This window comes from Nothoprocta perdicaria, unplaced genomic scaffold, assembly GCF_003342845.1.
Source record: "Nothoprocta perdicaria isolate Ctin4 unplaced genomic scaffold, notPer1 scaffold_10, whole genome shotgun sequence".
Lineage (NCBI taxonomy): Eukaryota > Metazoa > Chordata > Aves > Tinamiformes > Tinamidae > Nothoprocta > Nothoprocta perdicaria.
Genome location: NW_020454094.1, coordinates 8,080,813 through 8,088,638, shown reverse-complemented (window position 1 = coordinate 8,088,638; position 7,826 = coordinate 8,080,813). Strand labels below are relative to the sequence as shown.

The window sequence follows — 7,826 nt, the reverse complement described above, 5'->3', positions numbered from 1 at the left end:
AAGAGGAGAAAAGAGGAGAAAAGAGGAGAAAAGAGGAGAAAAGAGGAGAAAAGAGGAGAAAAGAGGAGAAAAGAGGAGAAAAGAGGAGAAAAGAGAGAAAATAGAAAAGAGAAAAAAGAAAAAAAAAGAAAAAAGAAAAAAGGAAAAAAGGAAAAAAGGAAAAAAAGAAAAAAGAGAAGGAAAAAAAACAGAAAACAAAAGAAAGAAGAATAAACACACTTTTCTTCCTGGCTCTGGTAGGGGATGGGGTGCCACCCACCCATGGAGCCTCAGCAGAAGACACAGGGGACTGTAGGACACCCTTTGCTCCCCTTGTTCACGCATGAGGAGCTTGGCACCCACCTGCCCACGGCAGTCCTGGGGGACAGCCAACATGCTTTCCCCAAGTGCCAGGGTCGAGAGGTAACTCCAAAGTGGAAAACAAGCGGAGAGTCCCTGCGACGCCAAAATCTGCGAGCACCAAGAGCCACTCACTGTGTTGCAACCTCTCACCCAGCCCAAGATGTGTGGAAAAACTCTCTTACCCCCATCAACTCTCCTGTTGATGCCCAGGAGCACTAAAGGCTTTGCAAAGGAGCCCCGTGCGTGCTCTAGGGGTGCTGCAGAAGCTGCCACAGCAAAACTGTGTCCAGAAAAGCCCAAAGCTCACCCTGTCCCTGAACCGCACCGAGGTTGACTAGATGAGACAGTGACTCAGAGCCCTGGGAGCCAGCCAGACTCAATAGATAATTCCTATTAACACACTGATCTCTGACACGGTAAACCTGCTTCTAATTTCCAGAGGAATTTTTTTTTTTTTTTTTTTTTTTTTTTTTTCCTCCATGGAAATGGTCCACGGGAATCTGACTGCAAAGAGAAGAGAACCGAACTGCAACTTTAAGGCATCTGCACACATCCCACCTTAATAACCTGGAAGGGAAGAGGTGTGAGAGGACAACGTGATCTGCTGGTAAGAAAAGGGCCACCAGGTCACCAAATCTGCTGAGAGAGAAATGGGGACATTTCACACATGCAGTGCTTTTGCAACCACAGTAACACTTAAAAGAAAAACCCAAAGCTCTCTAAACATCCCAGAGAATCACCCAGATACCCTAGGGCTAATTCCTGCTGCTGCTTTTGCATCACTGTCCCAAATGCCAGACGAGACCCAGGCACATCGCGCATAGGAAACTGTTCCCATCGGAGCCTAAATCTGTCTCTGTAAATTGCTCATGTCTGACCCTCAAGAGGAGGAGAGGAAAGGCACCCTCTCTGTCGCATGACACTGCAGGAGAGGAATACCCAACCTTGGTTGGGAAGCACCTTGCGAGGGGTGCAGATGCTCCAAAGCGCCAAAGAGGAGCAGCCCTGCACGCACACGTGACACGTCGCCCGCACGGGCACCTCTCCAGGCCGGGCTCCGCGTGCCCAGCAGCCCCACGCCGGCTGCAAACCCTGCTCCCGAGGTGTTTACCCGGCGCCGCTTCGCCCTGCGCGCAGCCTTGCCCGCGGCCCAAGGGCTTCCCGAGGCCGCGCCAGCGGGAGAATAAACAAGCCGCTTGCCAGCACTGGCACCCAGCCTCGTGGGAGGACAGCGGCCTCCCCTGTGCCCATGCCAGGCATGGGCCACCAGCCAAGGAGCACTGGTCCTCCGAGGACCATCCTACATGGCTCTGGCAGGAGCCGCATGGACCCGCTCCCCTTGCCAAGGGCACACAACACGTGCTGGAGGTGGGGACAAGGCAGAGCCGGGAAGCAGGGAGGCTCAGGGAGCAGCGAGCTGCTTCAGCTAGAGGAGGCAGGAGCCTCCAAGCTCGTTTAACCTAATGAAATAATAAAGAAGCTATAAATACATAAGGGAAAACACCAGAGAGGCAGAAAAGGTTTTGAACTAAAAGCACAATGTTGGCACGAACACACATGGGAATAAATCATCCAGGAATACACTGAGGCAGGAAACTAGAGGAAGGTTTATCCTGCGAAAGCAGGAAGGGATTGGAGCGGCCCTCCAAGGAGAGCGGAGGGGGGAGATGGGAGGCTGCAGGGAAGGCAGCGCGTAGCTCGTTCCCACTGGATGAGGGTGATGCGGGATGCGGAAGCAGCTCGGATCCCCGGCTTGGATGAGCCCCGTTCCTTTGAGTTTCCCCAGCACCACGGGACTGGGACACGGAAGCGGGTGCTGATAAAGCAGGATGCTGCAAAAGGGAACTGCTGCCCCATCCAAGATTGACACAACTTGCAGCAGCACCGTGAGTCATTCATTCATCCCTCACAAGCAGGGCCTGCACCCAGCCAAGCATCCTCCTCCCCCAGAGCTGCGACAGCCCGGAGACTTCACTGGGACGGGGAAAAAGTTGCTTATCAGAAATTATCAGCGTGTCAAGTTTTCCCTTCCCTGCAAAGTTTCCGACAGGCAGCCAGCAGAGCAAACCCCAAGCTCGCTGCATGCAGCTCCGCTGATGCTACCTGAGGCTCCAGCGGGCTCTGTGCAGCGCGGCCACACTGCGACCTGCCCTTGCAGACTCTGAGCACAAACAGCCTCCCCACCGCCTGCAAACGCAGATCCAGACGCATCAAGCAATCGGGTACCCCCAGGCCCCCGCTGGCACGAGGGATGCTCCACCAGCCCCACATGGCACTAGGCGAACAGCACCGGGTTGTCCTGCACCCTTTTGGGGCACAGAGCCGCTGCAGCTCCCTGCAAGACTGGGGCAAAACGTCAAGGAGACCCCCACGGCACCGCAGACTCCTCGTGCTAGGGGGATCTGAGTCTGCCAACGGTAAAAAGTCCAAGCAAAACTAAGCCCCGTCTCGTAGCCTTCCCTGCTTCGACTGGCGTGGGGATTCCAGGCTCCCGGCTGGAGTCGGTGCTTGGCGGGTGTTGGGGGGGATCAGTGCGAAGCCGAGATTGCAGCGGGGCCCGGAGGGACGGGGCGGGTAGAGCCCCACGAGCGCCCGCGCTGGAGCGAGCTCCGAGCCTCCAGAAAGCGGGACCAGCTCTTCCCTCCCTGCCCGGTGCCCCCCAGCCCGCAGAGCGGAGGGCCCCGTCGTGGGGAGGGTGTCCCCAGGCGTTGGGGGTGCTTGGCTCGAACCCCTCTCCAAAGGAAAACGCTCCTGGAGCCGTGGAAACTCACGGAGCAACTTCCAGAAAAACAAACAAGCAAACAAACAAACAAAAAAGAAACAAAAAACCCACTCGCCCCGCTTGGGCGCCCCTCACCGCGGCGTCGGGGCGGGCGGCGAGCGCGGCTCCCCGCGACGTGTGCGAGCGCGTGTGTGTCGGGGGGGGTCCTACCTTCCCGCGTGGCGCCGCGGCTATGTGTCCATGCTGGGCCGGGCCCGCGGCCGGTGCCGGTGCCGGTACCGGGGCCGGTGGGAGCGCGGCCGCCGCGGGCCGTGGCGGGAGCCCGCGCCGGGCGGGCGGGCGGCGGGGGCGGCAGCGCGGGCGGTGCGAGGCCGCCGCCGCCGCCGCTCAATTGGAGCAGGGCCCCGCCAGTCCCGCCCCGGCCCCGCTCCTGGGCCCGGCTCCTCCCGGTGCCGCCGGGACGCGCCGCCCCCCGCCCGTGCCTCCCGGATCTTGCCGGGGTGCGAGACGTGCCCTGGCCGGGGTGCAGGGACCCCCCGAGGGTGCAGGGACCCCCCGAGGGTGCACGGTCCTCTCGGGAGTGCACGGTCCCCCTGCGGTGCTCCCCATGGGTGCACGGCTCTTCCCTGGGTGCGGGCCGGGGGGCTCCTCTCAGCCCCCGTGGTCACACAGTACCTCCGGTATCCCCTGGTTTGCAGTGCCCCAAAGCACATAGCTGTCCCCTGAGCACAGAGGTCCCCTCGGGGCACGTTCCTGGGACAGGGGACGTGTGGGTCCTTTCCAGGATGCACAGTTTGGCCCCTGGTGCTCATGGTGTCCCCAGGGAATGCAGCTCCCTCCAGGATGCACAGGGATTCCCCTGAGGTGTAGGGACCCCCAGAGCCCCTCAGGGTGAGCAGCACCATCCTGATGGCACACTTGGCCACCCTGAGCCCAACTGTGCCTCAGTTTCCCTGCCCCAGGAGTGCCTTTGCTTTGGAGCTGCCATTTATTCATTTATTTATGAGCAGTTTATTTGTTTGATTGGCAGTCTGTCAGGATAAAATCTGCCTCTTGGGCTTGTGCTTCCTCCACATGGCCTTCAGGATGTGTTCGCATTTCCTTTTTTTATCTTCTATAGAGCTACAACCCCTCTCGCACCCAGAGCTGATTTCCCCCGCAAAGGGGGTTGTTTTGCAGTTTCAGCGCAGTGAAGAACACTTGTCGCAATGGGCAACCCGCCGGCCAAGGCACTTTGGGAACTTTCTCCTCCCTGGGTGCTTGGGGCCGCGTGTGCCATGAGGTCCTTACTGGGAAGGGCGGGAGTTCCCTGGCTGAGGAAGAACACAGGCATTTCCCTTGGCTTATAGGTATGAGCATGGAGATAAGATCCATGTGCCCCGAGGCCAGAGCACTGGGTGTCAATAGAGCAGTCCATGCAGGCAGCATTCCCAGGACAACCGATGAGGGGAAGCCCTCCCCATGTATCACCTCCCTTGGCCTCCTGTGGCCACCAGCACCTCATGGCTGGGCAGAGGATGGGCAGGATGTTGATGAACTCGATGTCCATGGTGCCTCAGGCTGAGGGGGGGGGAAGTTTCTCCTTTGAATCGGAGCCGGTTCTGGTGCTCCGGGGCCTTCAGGAGAGGCGGAGGCGGCGCGTGGGCTGCGCGTGCCGAGCGCGGCGCCCGCGCGGGCTCCCGGCCACACTGCGGCTGGTCGCTCCGCTGTGGTTGAGGCTCCGTGCCCACATTGCCCTAGGAATAGCCCAGCTTGGCACATCTGCGGGTGGCCTGGGCCGCCGCCTTGCTGGCCACACGGGCCTCATCCGTGCAGCCCGTGCCGCTGGAGCTGGCTGGGAAGGGAGCGGGGATCTCCCACCACCGGGCCAGCCTGGGAGGGCTGCTCAGAGGGACTTCAGGAGGGCTCTGGGACCGCAGAGCTGCTCTTATCCAGAAGGTTTGGGGTGATGGAGCCTTGAGACAGAGCTGGCCAAGCTGGAGCCCCCGTCCCTGACCCCAGCTTCTTGCTTGCCCCTTGGAGCCAGCGTGAGCTGAGTGGTGCTGAGCGCCCTGCAGGATGAGGCCCCCGGGCTGGCCACAGCGGCATGCGATGGGGTGGCCACCTCGACCAGCTTCCCCCCAACCCAGCATGGGTCTGTGGGTGCGAGCAGACCCAGAGGGCTTCCCCGGCGCCTCGTGGCGCTCGCTGGTGGCCGGGAGTCGGGCTGCTTGGCGCCAGCACTGGCCAGCAGCCACGGGCTGCTTTCCCTGCCGCTGCTGTGGTGCTGGAGGGGAGCTGCTCATCCAGGGATTTCCCCAGCTCCAGCGCTGGAGGGGAGCTGTGCCTACAGGGATTCCCCCAGCTCCAGTGCTGGAGGGGAGTTGCGCATGCAGGGTTTTCCCCAGCTCCAGCACTGCTCCTGCGCTGGAGATGCCCCGTGCAGGCTGGAGGACGGCCGGTCACTGCTGTGAGAAAAGGCTGCGAAAGGGCTGATCTGTGTGTGGGATGGATCCACAGGGAGCAGGGCCAGGAGAAGAGTCCTGTGCAGCTGCATCTACCCACCCACACACCAGCTGCTCCCGAGCATCCTTCAGTGGCAGAAGTCACAGTCCTGATGGCGCCGTTGCTCCTCCTGCTGCTCCTCCTCCTCTACCCATCCATGGCACACGTTGAGGTGGGATGAGCACAGCTTGCAGCGCTGATGTCGCTTTGCTTTCCTTGCTCCATTCTCAAGCAGAGGAGTGCCTCACGCTCCCCAGCTCCTGCACTTTGCCATAGCACGAGGGTCTGTTAGAAGGACATTTCCCATGCTCAGTGCTGCATCCCATGCAGGTGCTGCTCTCCGCCACAGGACTCAGCCAGGAGACTGGCCTCTTTCCTCCTCACAACAGATACCCATCAGTGGGACCATGTCAGAGCAGGAGCTGCCTGCCCTTGTCCAGGCAGTCTAGGCTTGGACACACAAGCACATGGCCAAGGGTTATTCTGCACTATCCCAAACCTGGGCATGGCAGGGGCACCTCCTGGGCTGTGCTTTGCTCTCCCTCACAGCCCATGGCCTTGCCTCACTCTGTGACCGTGTCTGCACTGACTGCAAGGACGCCAGAGCTACAGGGGCCTGGGATGACACCAGCAGCCCTCGCTCGACTGCAAGGACAGATGGGCAGTTTGGGGTCGGCAGCTTGGCTGCTGGGACCAGACGGAGCATCGAACCACATGATGTGTCGTCCTGATGTACAGGTGTTGTGTGGTGACGATGTGTCAAGCGACGGGGATGCTGGATGCTGTGCTCTGCACAGAGGGCATTGCAGCGGCCGCGTCCCCGCGGTGCAGAGCGGGCTGGCAGAGCAGCCTCGCGTCTGGCTTGGAGCCGGCGCTGGGTGCGCGTCCAGCACTGCCTGCCGGGACAGCCGGGACATGGATGTGGCTGCAGTAATTACAGGGCGCGCGTGTGTCCTGGAGCCCGGCCCTTGGGGACTGTCCAGCCCTGCCCGGGGACAGCAGCGAGGCCCCGTGGGCTGGGACCTCCTCCCGGCGAGAGGTTCATGCCGGGCTCCCGAGTCCTGGGACAGAGCAGAGCACGAAAAGGCTGCAGGGGCAGCGTGGGTCCCGCTGAGCACAGGCACCGCGCGGCCGTGGGGCTGTGCTCCGAGCAGCGCGTGCAGGACCAGCCTCCCACTTCACCCCAGCCAGATACAACCCATAGTATTGCCCACCAAAGGGTATCTGCACAAACCGCCCCCGTGCTGCCCCGAGCACCAGTGGGCATCCTGCAGTGCCGGGCTGGACACGGCGATGGCTCCGCTCCCCCTCGCTGGGCACGTGATGGGGCTGGTGTTCTGGGCTGGCCCTGTGTTTACCCTGACCAGCCCAAAGTGTCCAGGAAACCCAAGGCCCTGCTCCCTGGTTGTCACTCTGGTCATTATGGTCACAGCAGGGGCTGCGGCAGCAGAAAGTCCCAGTGCTGCACCCGGGCTCTCGTTGCGCCAGCCCCACATTCCTGTGAGTCCCACGGCTGCTGTGGTCCCCGTCGGTCCTGCATCATGCATCAGGACAGCGGGGATGCTCCGTGCCACGTGATGCTTGTCCCATCCGCCGGCAGGGTGGCCTGTCCCACACGTGTCCAGCCCAGCCGTGCCAGCAGTGCTGTTTTGGGAGATGCCATATCAGTTTCTCATTGCTGGATGCCTCTCCTGGTGAATATTGCACCCATCTCCCAGAAAAGCAGTCCTGCCCCAAGGAGCCTCCTGCCTGCCGAGACTTAAGCAGGACAGGACAGAGAGAACATCTTCGATCCAGCCATTCCTCCGCATCTGCCAGCAGGAAGCAATGGTTTGGGTTCATTTGCAGCCCCACGGCCTGAGTGGAGCTGGAATTTTGCTGTGGAAGGGAATCCCTCCCTGGGGCCTGCGGACGGTGTCTGGAGCTGCCGCGGCTGCTCCCACGGCTGCGCGCTGCGAGCCCTGTCCGTCTGCAGAGGCGAGGCAGAGAAAGGAGGCATTATACCCACCGCTATTTATAGGGGCTGCCCTTCTGCCAGGGCCTGACGGGCAGCAGCAAGGGCTGGGCTGCAGCTGGAGCCGCTCGGGGCAAAAAAGTAGCAGCCAGAAACCTGGGGACGCTGCACTGAGCCTGCCAGTGCTCAGAGCGCTCCCGCTCCCTGCTCGCAAACAGCAATCACGTGTCGCAGTGAACCGTGTTGCTATTAAAGGCAGAAAGTGCTAGCGAGCGAGCCGATAAACAGTGACTCGTGCCAGCTCTGGACTCCAATCCGGGGCGG

General features: G+C 61.1%; 1 protein-coding gene across 1 annotated transcript in view; it reads right to left on the bottom strand.

Moving 5' to 3' along the window:
- The window catches only part of IL11RA (interleukin 11 receptor subunit alpha), a 23,346-nt gene extending 20,010 nt beyond the window's left edge, over positions 1–3,336 (bottom strand). Inside the window, exon 1 of the mRNA XM_026039946.1 lies at positions 3,275–3,336. The gene's annotated coding sequence lies outside the window, so the exon portion shown is untranslated. The remainder of the gene's footprint in view (positions 1–3,274) is intronic.
- Between the last annotated feature and the right edge of the window lie 4,490 nt (positions 3,337–7,826).